Source organism: Hemicordylus capensis, chromosome 2, assembly GCF_027244095.1.
Source record: "Hemicordylus capensis ecotype Gifberg chromosome 2, rHemCap1.1.pri, whole genome shotgun sequence".
Classification (NCBI taxonomy): Eukaryota; Metazoa; Chordata; class Lepidosauria; order Squamata; family Cordylidae; genus Hemicordylus; species Hemicordylus capensis.
This window is the reverse complement of record NC_069658.1, coordinates 29,338,055-29,354,447: the sequence shown is the minus strand read 5'-3', so window position 1 is coordinate 29,354,447 and position 16,393 is coordinate 29,338,055. Positions and strand designations below refer to the sequence as shown.

Sequence of the window (16,393 nt, the reverse complement as noted above, 5' to 3'; positions counted from 1 at the left end):
TGTTATTCATTTCCATGTTTGGAAGTAAAATAAAGCCTTTGTAAGCCAGTTGACATTTTTTTACTTTATGTGAGTGACACTTACTAACATTTTAGAACATGGAAGCCATTTTAACATGTACCAGACAGGCCTATAGTGAGGAATCACATCATGAGGGGGGCTAAGGAGTGCAGAATCACTGCACAGAACAATCAGAATGTAAATACAGGTAGCTTAATATGTTTAAATCTATTTAATTGTATCACTTCTAAGTGAGCAATTGAAAGAATACCAGCTGACATCCTAATGGTGAGGTCATTCACACAATCAAAAACTGGGGCTATTCCCACGATCAGCAAAAATCGGGCTAGCTTCCGCTAGCCTGATTTTTGCTGATCGTGAGAACCACCAGGCTCGGCTGCGAGCCTAGTAGTTCTAGAGTGGGTAACCCGCTCAAGTACCTCTCCTCTTAGCCTGGGTTTGTGGAGCGAGCGCTCCGCAAACCTGGGCTATCTGATCATGAGTAGCCGCAGCGCAGCTCCGCGCCGTGGCTACTTGCAAGTAGACCCCTGAAGGGGAGATGAAAAGCCACCTCCCGGCTACAGGGGTCTCCCCAGTATGCCCTGTGCGCTCGCGCAGGGTATACTGGGGCTTCCGGGGGCTGCGCGGCCCCCAAGCTCCCCAGCCCCCGCCGGCTCCGTCATGGAGCTGGCAATCATGTGGGCAGCCGATCCAGCCACCCAGGGCTCCGTCCGTGCTCATGTGCAGGCTTAGCCCGCTCTCCCCGCTGAACCGGGTCTCATTGATTGTGAGACCTGGTCCCCTGTGTGCTATCCAGGTTTGGGAGATGTGTGTGCTCCCAATTTTTGGTTGTGTGGAAGCAAGGTAGAAGGAAAAGCTGGGTAGAAGCGATTATGTGGAAGCAAGTGATTCTAGGACAAATACAAGGGAACTTTGGGGTGGAGTTGTGTGGAAGAAAGTGATTCCTTCAAATACAAGGTTGTGCAATGAGAGCTGTGAAACAGTCACTGAGGAACAGTCTTGAGCAACAATGTGTTAGAGGTTGTTGATTTTTACCCACAATAGGTAAAACAGCAGAGCACTAAGGAATGAACACACACTCCAGTTACAGAGTAGGTAGCAGAGGATGGTTTGGATATTGCAGCTATTTAGAGAAAGCACATGGAGATCCTTGTATGACTAAACACTAAATATTTCTTGGTTAAATACACTTAGATAGGAGTGACCTATATCTAATCTAAAGGATTACATAATGGATAGGTAAAGAGAGAGAGAGAGAGAGATGTTTCCATCTGCTCCCTAGGAGGAAAGGAAGGATTGTGACTCAGCACAGGAAGTGCTGCAGACTCAGATCAGGGGTCATAGAGTAGGGACAGACAGGGAGACGCTGACTCACTGTCTCTACTCCCAATGCTCCTAGTGGACATTAGGACAGTTGGTGCAAAAGGTTGATGCACTGGAAGTTAATCTCAAACACAATGTTGTGGAATGAATGTTCCTCAATTTGGCAACATCTGCCATTGCAAAGGACTAGTCTTAAGGGACATTCCTTTCTTTGTGCAACATCCTTGTGCTACATCCTTAAGCTAGCATAACAGCATTTTGCTAGTGTGACACTAGTCTGGAACACAAGCTCCCAACAAAGCCAAACTCACTTGAGCAACGTCGTTGTGGAAGCAGAATGTCTTTCTGTTAGGGTCTCGGTCAGTGTTCCCTGTAACGGTGATACCTAGATATTGACTATAACTCCCATAACCCCCAGCCAAAGGTCACTTCAAGGAGGGATGCTGGGAGTTGTAGTTAACATCATCTGGGGATGTCTGTTACAGGGCACACTGGTGTCAGTCACTTCCAGCATTTGTTTCCTTATATCTCTACAAGCAAAAGAGACTCAAAATGGCCACTTTCTGACATAACATGGAAATGTGGGTCCACTGTAGAGAGGAGGGGAAAATAGTTGCCTGGGCCTCCTTCTTTATTGAAGGGCTGTCCCTGCAGCCAATAGTAGCTGGAGTGAAGGAGGAGCTTCTCCCTCAACTCTAGTTACAAAACAACCAGACTGCATTTGGACATAACACTGACACCATGGAACCAGAGGTCCAGGCAGCAGACCTCACTACAGATCAAAGGAACCAATATGTGTCTGGGAGGAAAACTGCAGGTTGCCCACATTCATATGTACAGTTTTTGGAAATGGAGGTCCCTTCACCTCTGGTTTCATGTTACATGTGAATGTGGCCCATGTCTATCAGAGTAACATTACTTATTGACTGTTAAAGGAATCAGTATGCAAATCCTTGCTTTACCTTGTGCTACTAGTAGTATTTGTGAGTTTTAAAGTTATATCCTAATTGTATGTTAGATGTTTTTAATTTCCAATTGTCTTAAATATACCCAATTGTGATTTCCAACTGTTTTTCCTCCAATTATATTTAGCTGATCTTATACTTATACAATTAAGCCTTTGAAACAAAAATTCATGAATATTAGTGTGTATCATATACAAAAATAGAAGAAGATCCTGTGAGAGAGTTCTTGTTAGTTCTTATCTTATTGTTACAGAATTAATGTGTTCTCTGACGAAGGACCACCCAAAATGGGTTTAAGAATCCTGGGTTAACCCATAAGGACTTTCACAAGAACTCTCTCACAGGATCTTCTTCTATTTGGCAAGAAGTTTCAGCCTCTTTTGATGCTATATTTCCATACATGCATGCTCAGGCATCAGTATATCAACACCTCAACTTTATCTGGAAATTGTCATCTACATTGGAGCATTCATTATTCTACATATGGACTTATATACATTTATTTGTAGTAATTTCATGTGTATATTCACTCCTTGTTATATCGTTGTTTCATTACTAGAGTTTAAACATTTGGATATATGCATGTGTAGAATTTTTGTCAGACCACTGGTACTTGTTCCAGTTTACTGGATTATGATTGATATGGTTTCATTCTAATATAGCATCTCGAATTTGTTTCACAGATATTATTGCCTTTTCCCCTCCACATGAATTTCTGGTTACTTTTCCAGTATTAGTAGAGGTTCCGCTACCATTAGTTATTTCTTTAGTCTCTGAGCAATTACCTGTGCACGGTTTTTTGCATCTTATTTCTCCTATTTTGCATGCATCCCGCTTTTTTTGCTCTATTATCTGGTTACCAACTTTTATTGTCAAATGCCCTTTGATATACACATCAAGGACATCTATTTTTAGGTGATGGTTGATAAAGAGTAATGAAGTACAAGGCAGTCTTTTCATTAGCTGACCTTGAATCATGCCCCCAAAGACTAAGAAGAACCACAAATCCATTCTATTAATTAAGCAGTGTTTTGGTCTGGCATTTCTTTCAATAACATTTCATATGTATATATGAATTCCATATCAAGAGTAGGAATTCCATCTGGAAGAAAATGTTCCACCTCATCTTTCTAAGTGGCTGGTTTTGGGTGTGTGTGTGTGTTTATGCAGAGGCAGAGAAGATAACTTGAGCTCCTGATCTGTTGTGGGAAGGCCTTCCGTCTGGAAAGAGCCCGGCTTTCGCCTTGCCAAATTTCCTCCCCCAACTGAGCCAGCCCTATAGGGATAGCAGCAGCTACAGGAGCTAACTAGTGCCTGGTACGTCCCTCCAGTTGGGACAAAGCAAACAGTTCAAGGGATGAAACAGGAGGAACAATTTTATGATCCAGTTCACAGGAGATTTCATGGCTTTGGGACCCCCCAACACACACACCAGGGGAGCCATGTGAAGCTGAGCCAATACCCCAATTGTGACCTGAATGGCACACACTCTGCATCTCTGCCTTCATCCTCAACAGAGTCCATGGAGGACATGCCTGCCCTAGAAGAGGTCCTACAGTGCAGCTGGAACCAGAGTTGAGAATATTGGGCAAGGCTCTTTTAAACACAAAAGCTTTCCCCAGGGAAGCAATGCGGCCAATTCCCTCTACCTGGGAAGCAGCCATAAAAACCAACAGTCTCCTTCAAGCAGCCGCTGGAGCAATATCACTCTTTCACAGCTATAGTGAGGGAAATAAGTATTTGATCCCCTGCTGATTTTGTCCGTTTGCCCTCTGACACAGAAATGACCAGGCTATAATTGGAATGGTAGGTTTATTGTAGCTGTGAGAGACAGAATAACAACAAACAAACCCTCAAAAGCCCAGTGCCCAAAAGTCAGCGATGGATTTGCATTGTAGTGAGGGAAATAAGTATTCGATCCCTTCACAAAAGACGTCTTAGTACTTGGTGGCAAAACCCTTGGTGGCAATCACAGAGGTCAGACGTTTCTTGTAGTTGGCCACCAGGTTTGCACACAACCCAGGAGGGATGTTGTCCCACTCCTCTTTGCAGATCCTCTCCAAGTCGGAAAGGTTTCGAGGCTGATGTTTGGCAACCCGAACCTTCAGCTCCTTCCACAGATTTTCTATGGGATTAAGGTCTGGAGACTGGCTGGGCCACTCCAGGACCTTCATGTGCTTCTTCTTGAGCCACTCCTTTGTTGCCTTGGCTGTGTGTTTTGGGTCATTGTCATGCTGGAATACCCATCCACGACCGATTCTCAATGCCCTGGCTGAGGGAAGGAGGTGCTCACCCAAGATCTGACGGTACATGGTCCCATCCATCGTCCCTTCGATGTGGTGAAGGTGTTCTGTCCCCTTAGCAGAAAAACACCCCCAAAGCATAATGTGTCCACCTCCATGTTTGACGGTGGGGATGGTGTTCTTGGGCTCATAGGCAGCATTCCTCCTCCTCCACACACGGCGAGTTGAGTTGATGCCAAAGAGCTCGATTTTGGTCTCATCTGACCACAACACTTTTGCCCAGTTCTCCTCTGGATCATTCAGATGTGCATTGGCAAACTGCAGACGGGCCTGTACATGTGCTGCCTTGAGCAGGGGGACCTTGCGGGCACTGCAAGATTTCAGTCCTTCACGGCGTAGCGTGTTACCAATTGTTTTCTTGGTGACTATGGTTCCAGCTGCCCTGAGATCATTGACAAGTTCCCCCCGTGTAGTTCTGGGCTGCTTTGTCACCATTCTCATGATCATTGCAACTCCACGAGGTGAGATCTTGCATGGAGCCCCAGACCGAGGGAGATTGACAGTTATTTTGTGTTTCTTCCATTTGCGAGTTATCGTGCCAACTGTAGTCACCTTCTCACCAAGCTGCTTGGCGATAGTCTTGTAGCCCAGTCCAGCCTTGTGCAGGTCTACAACCTTGTCCCTGACATCCTTCGACAGTTCTTTGGTCTTGGGCATGGTGGTGAGTTTGGAAGCTGAGTGATTGCTTGCTTCTATGGACAGGTGTCTTTTATACAGGTACTGTAACAAGCTGGGATTAGGAGCACTCCCTTACAGAGGGTGTTCCTCATCTCAGCTCGTTACCTGCATATAGTGAAAAGACACCTGGGAGCCTGAAATCTTGCTGGTTGATAGGGGATCGAATACTTATTTCCCTCACTACAATGCAAATCCATCGCTGACTTTTGGGCACTGGGCTTTTGAGGGTTTGTTTGTTGTTATTCTGTCTCTCACAGCTACAATAAACCTACCATTCCAATTATAGCCTGGTCATTTCTGTGTCAGAGGACAAACAGACAAAATCAGCAGGGGATCAAATACTTATTTCCCTCAGTGTATACTCAGCTGTAGCGTGGTCCTGCTTGGAGCTATCCAAGGTCCTGACCCCTTCCCCTCATAACTATGCAGGATCTTTGCTCCTCCTGGATTCCTTCTTTGGTGGAAACCCCAGCTCAGTCTGGAACAGGATAGTGAGGCATCATCTTATATTAAAAGCTTTCTCATTCCAAACTTTCCCCAAATGTATACAGTGGGCCCCTTGACACTCTTTGCTTTAATTCCACTGTCTCAGTCTTTCGCTTGAGTCAGTTGCAGCCATTCTGGCCAAAACAGCTATAGATTCTGGTAACCCCGTTATCCTTGCTCTCTTCCAGAGCTAAAGCCTGCACTTGTACAGGCTGTGAACAGTAACTTGTAGGGATGTGCATGAGCCGATTCGGCGTGCCCTTGGGGAAGTGCTGAACTGGCTTGGGGACCCACAGACAAACCAGTTTGGCGGAGTGGTGAGCAATTTTATTTATTTATTTATTTATTTTATTTGTATCCCGCCCTTCCAAAATGGCTCAGGGTGGTTTACAATTAAAAACAAACCACTAAAACAATAAAGAGCTAAAACAAAAATTAAAAACAATATGACAACAGTTAACAATTTTAAAACATTTTAAAACAAGAATTATTAGCAGTAATTAAAACCCCCGAAACCGGATTAAAATATTAAAACTGATTTAAAAATTCCCTTAAGCACCTGGTAAGCAGGTCCTTACTTGCTCCACTGCCCTGGTCAACCACCACCTTAAAGAGGTCAAGACATATGTGACCAAGTCACAGCCAGAAATGGAATTGGATGTTGTACTCAGTGGTAGAGCATTTGCTTTGCATGCAGAAGGTGCTGGATGGCATCTTCCTGGCATCTCCATGTAGGGAGATGCCATGATTCCTGGCATCTCCAGGTAGGGCTGGGAAATCTCCTGCCTGAAAACATTGGAGAAGCCACTGCCAGTCAGTGTAGACAATACTGAGCTAAATTGACCAAGGGTCTGATCAAGGCAAGCTTCCTATGATCCTATGAAGAAAGTGTGTGTTTCCTTGAAGGTTTCCAAAACAAAGTTGGACAGGCAGCTTAAAGTGATGCTGCAAATAGGATATAATTTTTGGGGAAAGAAAGCTCTGTTAGATGTATAAGGTCCCTTTCCAATATTGCAATCTGTAACATTAAAGTTTAAGTGGCAAAAGTCTTTTTTGGAAAGTCTTTGTTATGTTTCTGATTAAACTAATTAAATTAAAGCTAGAAAATGCTACATTAGTCATGTTTCTGGAAGTGGCATTCTTGATAAATGAGAGCTTTGGAGAAATTTACCACAAGATGTGTTCTACCACACCTTGCAATTAATCTTGATTATGACAGAATAGCATTAAAGCAACATTGTGAATGTTTATGCATTTCTGATTGCTTGGTTGAAGGGTCACTGGAAAGCCAGCCAAAACTCTAGAGAGATCCTTGGTGCTATTACTTTAGTTGTGAAAGCGCAAGGGAAGCTTAGCCAGATGGAGTTTAACTCTGCTAATAAGAGACTTTGGATGTGGAATTCAGATATACAGTCGTTCCTCACCAACCGTGAGGGTTCTGTTTCCACAAAACCTCGCGGTTGGCAAATTTGCGGTTGGAGAGGCATTGAAACCAATGGAAAACAAGGGGTTAGGGCAGGGGCATAACTACTATTAGGCAAGGGGAGGTGGCTGCCTGGGGGCCCCCACGCCTCGAGGGGCCCCCCAGAGGCAAGTCACATGACTATATATTGTGAAGTGTGTATCAGCAAGGGGCCCATTTTAAAATTTTGTCTCCGGGCCCACTCCAGCCTTGTTACGCCCCTGGGTTAGGGGATCTGTGACCGTGGAATCACCTAAAAATCAAGGAGAAAATGCTAAAAAAAAACAAACACCCCAGCTTCAAATCACCCTGAATTTCAACCAGAATGAGCAGATTGAGCCCCTTGAAAATTCCTGGAAACCCCCCACCCCTAAACTCTGAAATGCACTTTAAAATCACCAGGAAGTTATCCAGACATGGCTTCATGCTGCTGAGTGGATCTGCTTTGCAGCAGATTTGCAGCTGTTTAATTCAGGGGATTAAATATACCGTTCACATAGGGTCGGCTCCTCTTGCATTCCCTGTGGATCTTTTCCCTGTGTGCATTCCCACAGCTTGCTCTGGGTTTCTTCTCCAACCAGTCACATCCCAGAGGAGGAGGCTAGAGACGCCTCCCAGAAAAGAACCCATCAACACTTTTGTAGCACTTAGCTAAAGTTGGAGTGCTTTGCCTATATCATGCTGTCATAAGTTGGGAGGGGGGCAGGGGTGAGGGGAGAGACCAAGAGCTGAGAGACCACTTCTTGAAACTCTGGAGAACTTCTGCCAGTCAGAATGGACAATGCTGAGCTTGGTAGGCAGCAAGTTCCTGTGTTTCCTATGGGCTGCTTTGTATTTCCAAAACAGCAATGGCACCTGTGCTTCCCTCCTAGCGCAATCCAACCATTTTCTCAGTGGCTAATTTGCTGTCAAGGCACCCGAGCTAATGATCCGCTAATTGCTCTAGCTCCTGTGCATCTTGTTCTGTCTTGTTGGACAAAGTTCTTCTAACTAATCATACCCATGACCCTCCCTCTTTTTGTCCGGAGGCTTGTTGTCTCTGGTGGGTTCCTGCTCCCTCTTTCTGGGTGCACATCTGTCGTCCGCACGTTTGTTCTGGGTTCCACTCTCGGCTGTCTGGCCGGCTCTTCAGCCCATTCAGGCCTTTCTCCCCTGGTGCAGTGGCCATTTTGGAGGCCTCCGCACCTACGCAATTGGCCTCTCTGTGGCCTGGGTCCAAAATCTTTTTTAAAAAAACTTTTTTAAAAAAAAGTTCACAAAACAGCTGCCGGACCAAACCAAACCAGGATGGGGGGTCCGAAGAGGTGCCGGCTTTGGGTCCAGTCCAAACCTGCCGGTTCCATGCACACCCCTGTTTAGTGAGGGGATCCTTACCTGTCCCTGCTTTACCTCTACTCTATGACCCGTGCCTTGACTCCTCAGGTATTTCCTGTGGGGAGTCAGTCCACTTCCTATCCTCTTGGAGAGCAGATGGAAACATCTCTCTCTCCCCATCTTTCCATTATGTAGCCTTTAGATAAGGCTAGGGCTTTACTATCCAGAATGTACCTCACCAATAAACCTATTTAGTTTAGATTGTACTACAATCTCCATGCGTGCTCTTTAGATGACTGCAACACCAGAACTCTGCACGCTACTCTGTAACTGAAGTGAGTAGCTTCCTTTGTTGGTGCTTTAAAAATCCAACAGGGTTATGGGGCCCAGCAGCTCAAAGGTCTGCAGCAGAGGGTTGTTGTTTTTTAAAGTGCAGCTGAGTCAGTCAGTTAGTCCAGCATGGATCCAGAGGCGAGCACCAGTGGTCTCTGCAAGCTAAACGGGAGAAACTATGAACAATGGGCTATGAAGATGAAAATGTTTATAAAGGCAAAAGGATTACACAAAGTCCTCACACAGAACAGGCCACAAGAGGCATGGGATACGAATAACGACAAAGCGATTGGTTTGATCCTGCTAACCATATCAATGTGGCTCCAGTCACATGGTTCCTCCTTTGCCTGGATCTCTGGCACATGTTTTGGTACATCATCTCTGGTTGGCACTTGTCTTTCATAAAAAAACACCACATTGTGAATTCTGAACTCTGCATCTGTGGGATCAAGGATTCTGTATCCCTTTTGGCTAGGCACATATCCAACCAATACTCCCAGATCACATCTACAATTGAGTATGGTTCTCTTGCCCTTTGGGATATATGCATAAGCTTTTGTAATTTTTGTCTAAATCAATAAACAGTTCAGGGGAATTCAGAATATTTTGGGTAGCGCCTGAATCAATAATAAAAACATTTCTTTCATTCCTGGTTGTTACATTGTAAGTTCTGATTCTTTGACTGTCTCTATCTGTTTCCTGTTCTTTAAATCCAGCCTGCTGTTTGCTCCTCTGTCTGTGAGAAATGTGTGTCTTCCTTCCTACTGTGCCCACAAACTGTGAGTCATCTCTATAGCCATGGTAACCAGGTTTCCCTCCTCTTGTACTCTTTTTGTATTTGTTGCCTTTAGGTTCTGGACAATTAGCATGTGAATGCCCAGCTTTATTGCAGTTGAAGCAAAACCTTTGTTTGCCAGAAAAAAAGGCTGTAGTACTGTCCCCATGCTTTTCAAAATCTGTTTCTTCCTGTTTAAGGTTGAAATCTTGCAAGCATGCAATTACAGTTTCCAATTCAAGCTTACTATCTGAAGCCTCCAGTACCATTTTTCCATGATTATAACTTTGTGGCAAAGATCTCAGAATTAAGCCAATTAACACCTGATCATCCAAAGCAGATCCATGTTGTTTAAGTAATCTGTGAGTCTCTCGCATTGCATTTATATGGTTGAAAGATCCCCTCTTTCTTCCAGCTGCATTTTGCAAATCCTTTGAATTAAAACGACAGCAGAGACTCTCCGACATTGCTTCTCAAGCTTATCCCAAACCTCTGAGGCAATTTCAGTCTCTTTGAAATGCATTAGTAAATCATCACTCACATTTAGAAGAAACAAGCCAAATGCTCTGTCGTTCTGAGAATCTCGTTTCTTTTGGGCAGCCGCCCCATCTGTTGGTCTTGGTTCTGTGAGGGCTCCATTAAGTCCTTTTGCCTTCAGGAGGGCTTCCATTTTCATGACCCACTGCTCATCTTCCCTTCCATTTAGCTTGGGGAAGGCAGTGTTGCTCACCTCTGGATCCATGCTGTCTTTCTAACTCACTCAGCTGAGCTTTAAAAGGAAAAACTGTGCTGCAGACTTTTGGGCTGCTGGGCCTGTAACCATGTTGGGGTTTTGTGATTATTCAGCAAAGCACCAAGGAAGCTACCACTCCAGTTACAGAGAGCAGAATTTAGTAGTTGCAGCTATTTAAGTAGCATGCATGGAGATCACTGTAGAGTCTAAACTAAATAGGTTTATTAGTGAAATGTATTTGGGATAGGAAAGACCTATCTATTAGCTACATCATGAACAGGTAGGGAGAGAAAGAGATGTTTCAATTTTCTCTCTAGGAGGAAAGGAAGAGGACTGACTCACTACAGGAAGTACCTGAGGAATCAAAGCAGGGGTCATACAGCAGAGGAAAGCAGGGACAGGTAAAGAGACCCTCACTAGCTACCTCTGCTTCCAATGCCCCTAGTGGTCATTAGGATAGTTGGTGCAAAAGGTCAATGCCCTGGAACTCCATCTCCAACATGCTCATCATGGGTGCAGCCACATGCTTCCTGGTATGGCAACAGGCACTGTAGATGGTGCTGCCCAGAATGCCCTGGGGTCTGTGGATTTGCCTAATTCAACTCCTGCAGGATTTGAGCGGAGTTGTCTGATTGCATAGCCTGCCTGTCCATCTAGTCCTGGGCAGCCCATTTCTGTGTGCCTTCCTCTCCCACTCCCTGCCAGGGTGATCCAGGGGTCAGTGAGGTCATAACCCAGCTGATTACCTTGGTGCAAAGAAGGGGTTACTGCCCCCCCTCTCTGGGAGGCCTAAGAAGATCTGAAGTCCTCTGGGGACTGCTGAGTGCAGCTGAGCAGGCTCAGAGCTACTACAGCCTCTCACTCTGGCATTGGGGCCAATGGAAACATGGCTGGTGGCATCATGAAGGCTTTCAAGCATCACAGCAGGGCGAAGGGGTTGCTGGGATTACATCCTGGTCCCTAGAGGCTAATGGCTCCTGTGGTCAGCCCCTCCAGAGCCACTCACCGGGATCATCTGGACACTGCACTGCAGAAACCCAGAAGTGATAGTGATCACGTGCCAGGATCACTCACCAATCCTGGCTAACCTCCGGGGGTGGGGGCAGAAAAGCGATCATGAGAGCACAGCCAGATTACAAAGCACCAGAAAAGTCTCTAGTATTCAGCAAAGGACCCCGTGAAGCTGGAATTTTCCACTGCTAGTGGCAGTGTGTGTGTGTGTGTGTGTGTGTGTGTGTGTGTGTGTGTGTGTGTGTGTGAAGTACCTGTGATCTGCCTCCCAGGTTTATTCTGAGGACAAACAATGTAAAAATTGTCAAGCGCTCTGGGGAACTCAAACTGCGATGCACATGCTAATGTGGGAAACATAGAACTCTTCAATAAATCTTGTTCAGGTTTATTCGCTGCTGTTCTGCAGCTTGGCTTCATGGCTGACGAGCTTCTTTGGTTTCCTAATTTTGGATGCCCAAAGGAGCTCACTCTATTTGCATGGTAATGAAGCACTCCTCAAAGGTGTTGAAAGCCGTCAATGAGCCTAATGAGATTTTATGAAAACTACTTAAATCAATATGCTGTTTTCAATCCAGAGCTCAGCTTGGGGCTTATGACACCTTCCTCAGTGATGAACGCACCTATAGTTATGAAGATCGGGGAGGCTTAATCAGGTGTTTCCATGCAGCTGTGGCATCTTTCTAGCCTCCTTGAATTCACTTTCAGCTATCTTTATGGAGATGAGGCTGAGCGGTAAATGGTTTCACTACTATTACAAATCTGCATTTATCTGGCACCAGCACAGTCCGATCCAATGCATATTTACTAGGATGGAAATTCCACAGGGATGAATGGGGTTTGCTAGAACAAATGTTACACAGGGGTAAATAGGTTTTACTAAGACAGAAGTTCTACAGGGATGGATGGAGTGCTAGGATGGCAGTTCCACAGGGATGAATGGGATTTGCTAGGACAAAATTTATGCAGGGATGAATGGGATTTGCTAGGACAGAACCTATTCCTATGTTGTGTAAATGACTATATACATGCATTCATTTAAATGTGAACCTGGGCACAGGCCCCCTCAAATGGATGGGACAGATATAAAGTGTATTGCTGTACACTTTCTGGTGGCTATAGACCACCTCCAGCCTCAGAAGCATGATGCCTCTCGATACCAGTTGCAGGGGAGCAACAGCAAGAGAGAAGGCATGCCCTCAGCTCTTGCCTGTGGGCTTCCTGGAGGTATCTGGTGGGCCACTGTGTGAAAAAGGATGCTGGACTAGATAGGCCTTGGGCCTGATCTAGCAGGGCTGTTCTTACGTTCTTACATGCATTCAACATAACATTTAAGTTAACAACCTTCTTTCTTTCCTTCTTTCAGATATGTTTATCCCATTCCTCCAGCACACTGCTGCTCAGGGTCAGTGTTCCTTCGAAGGCATGTGCATGTGCACGCAATCATACGTTTTTTGATGTCCGCTCAATTTTAGATCCCGCACAGGTTGAATCAGGAAGGCCCCACTCTGAATGCAGGTGTGCACACATACTGCCTTGATACTGCTACCCAGAACAAAACTAATCACGCACACAGATGTAAAAAATTAGAGAGAACATTGCTCAGGGTATTAGAATGAAATAACACCTCTAAGGAAGTGCAGAGGGCCTTTCTCCAGCTGAGAAGTCACAACTAGCCCGACACAAATTATGTGTGGGGCTGCTTGAATTTTATTGTATTACAAATAAAAATGGTATCCTGCCATATGACAACCACCACAATAAAACAACAAAACACAATCAGCCACAATAAAAAATAAATGAGACACGCTAAAACACCATAGAAGACAGCAGAATTAGAACAGCAAATAGAGAGGCTAAAATAGCAGTCAGGATTAAAATTAATTTAATCCATAGGCATACCAATCTATATGTGTGTACACTGAACCCAGATAGTACATGCATTGAACAACATGAACAGGGCTACTGAGAACACAAAATTGGCATGAAATAGCACTCCGTATTGCAGTGAGAACATTACTAGGTAGCTACTGACTAAGGGAAACACCTATATCGGGAAGCAGCAATATAGGAAGATGCTGAAAGGCATAATCTCATACTGCGCAGGAGATGGTAATGGTAAACCCCTCCTGTATTCTACCAAAGACAACCACACGGCTCTGTGGGCACCAGGAGTTGACACTGACTCGACGGCACACTTTACCTTTACTTTTTTTTAAAAAAAAATTAAATTTTTATTAATTTTAACAATATCTTAACATTCACAACATATTGAACAAATATGGACTTCCTGCTCACACCTCCTCATGAATCACCAACTGTAAAATTAACCCTTGCTATAATAATAATTCAAAACATAGATCTAAACCTTACAAACACGATTTTGATCTACCCAACCTGCTAATATAACTAGATTTCAAACCCTGTCACTTTACTTAATAAAAAGCGGGGAGGGGCTGGGAGGGGCACACCTATAGGCCTCAGTGCAGGCAGAGCATCACAGCATGTACCACACAAAAGAGATTCTCCCATCATCCCCAGCTGCTGCTTGGCTGTGAGGCTGCTTGGCCATGAGGCTGCTTGGCCACCCTCACCAGTACCCGAACTGTAACTTATAGTGAACTTTGTGCGGATCCATATTTTATTTAAAATTCTACTTCCTTAAAAACAGCAATATATATTTTCTGCCATTGCGGCAGCGTTTGCAGATTTACCCACCCTTTTCTAAAAAAAGCTCCCCTATAAAGTGTAAAGTGATGCACATTGGGACGAAAACTCCCAACTTCAAGTATACGTTGATGGGATCTGAGCTGTCAGAGACTGACAAGGAGAGGGATCTTGGGGTCATGGTGGACAGCTTGTTGAAAGTGTCGACTCAATGTGCAGCAGCTGTGAAAAAGGCCAATTCCATGCTAGGGATCATTAGGAAGGGGATTGAAAATAAAACGGCTAATATTATAATGCCCTTATACAAAACTGGTGCGACCACATAATTCTGCATACAATTCTGGTCACCACATCTAAAAAAGGACATTGTAGAACTGGAAAAGGTGCAGAAGAGGGCAACCAAGATGATCAGGGGCCCAGAGCACCATTCTTATGAGGCAAGGCTACAACACCTGGGGCTGTTTAGTTTAGAAAAAAGACGACTGAAGGGAAACATGATAGAGTTCTATAAAATCATGCATGGTGTGGAGAAAGTGGAGAAAGAGAAATTCTTCTCCCTCTCCCATAACACTAGAACCAGGGGTCATCCCATGAAATTGATTGCCGGGAAATTTAGGACCAACAAATGGAAGTACTTTTTCACACAATGCATAATCAACTTGTGGAATTCTCTGCCCCAGGATGTGGTGACAGCCAACAACCTGGATGGCTTTAAGAGGGGCTTTGATAACTTTATGGAAAAGTCTATCAAAGGCTACTAGTTGAAGTGCTATTGGCCACCTCCAGCCTCAGAGGCAGGATGCCTCTGAGAACGAGTTGCAGGGGAGTAACAGCAGGAGAGAGGGCATAACCTCAACTCCTGCTTGTGGCTCCCAGTGGCATCTGGTGGGCCACTGTGTGAAACAGGATGTTGGATTAGATGGGCCTTGGGCCTGATCCAGCAGGGCAGTTCTTATGGTCTTATGTATACATATCCCTAAACACTTTTTGTTTGCATTTCTCAAAAACAAAGTTGTTATATGCAAACTGCTCAGACCAATGCAAAGAAATTTTTTCATCCAACAGGGGCCTGTTTGGGATTGTAAAGATAATGAGGTGTCGAAATGTAATAACATTGGAGGAAAATAAAAGAAGAGTTGCTAATAAAAACTTCCATCCCTGTAGGATTGGATCTCATTATTTTTTCAATTTAAGCTACAAATCTTTAGCTCCCGAGTCTTGCACATAAAGATCCTGTTACCATTAGCAGAGATGGATTACGTTAAAAGCTTAGCTGCAGGTCCACTTCTCCCTTGCATGTGTAGGAATCTTATGTGGAATTTAAATTACAGAAGAAAACGCCAATGCTACAGAATTAAAGGCCTGGTTGTTCTTACCTGAGAACTCACATACACAATCAAATGATACATGTGGTGAGGCAGTGAGTCTCAAACCTGAGTCCCCTGATGTTGTTGGACTAGAATTCCCATCATCCTTTGGCCATTGTGGTTGGGGTGATCAGAGTGCAATCCATCAACATATAGGTGACCCAAATTTGATAACTCCTGTGGTAGGGTAACTTATAGGATACTGGGGGGATGACTTGACCTGGAACTTTTAGGAATAAGGCTCTATAGTAATACCTTACCTCCCACTAGGGATGTGCGAACTGGTTCCGGTTTGAAACTGGTTCGATTCAAATTGGGGCAGTTCAAGTGGGCTGGGGGTGGTCCGAGTTGGAACTGGACTGGCCTCAATGCGAGCCAGACCAGTTTGAACCAGTTTGGGGTTCTACTCGGGGCAGGGGGCAGAAGGCCCTAAGATTAAAAGAAAGAGATAGGAGAGTTTACCCCAAGCAAGCAGCCGTGGTGGTGTGGACGGCAGCGGGGATGGCGGCGGAGGTGGGGGCAGATTCCCTCAACCCCCAAAAGCCTACCCCAGGACAGCCCATCCTGGCTGTGGCCCAGTTTGGGCCTTCTGTCGGACTCCCCTTATTTGATTCCGCTTTATGAGCAGAACCCCAAACTGGTACCCGGACTGGTCTATGAAATGGTTCAAACTGGTCTGGCGGTCGAACCAGACTGGGCTGAGTTTGACCAGAACTGGAACTAGACCAGGCTGATTTGGCCTGGCCAGTTCCATGCGAGTTGGCTGGCCTGACTGGTTCCATGCAAATCCCTACCTTCCACTCCACCAGTGCTATATTTCCTGTGCAAACGCAGCAGGATGAGCTCTGAGCATCAATCAGGTATAACATGCTGCCCAAGTCAGTGCATAATCCTTTTCTGAGAAAGACCAAGGTTCAAATCCCCACTCAGAATTTACTCACTGGGTGATCTTGGTCCC

General features: G+C 45.0%; 1 long non-coding RNA gene across 1 annotated transcript in view; it reads left to right on the top strand.

Moving 5' to 3' along the window:
- Positions 1-15,182, top strand: part of LOC128347253 (uncharacterized) — a 67,051-nt gene extending 51,869 nt beyond the window's left edge. Inside the window, exons 2-3 of the long non-coding RNA XR_008317462.1 lie at positions 12,768-12,806; positions 15,134-15,182. This is a non-coding gene — a long non-coding RNA (uncharacterized LOC128347253). The remainder of the gene's footprint in view (positions 1-12,767; positions 12,807-15,133) is intronic.
- The last annotated feature ends 1,211 nt before the right edge of the window (positions 15,183-16,393 follow it).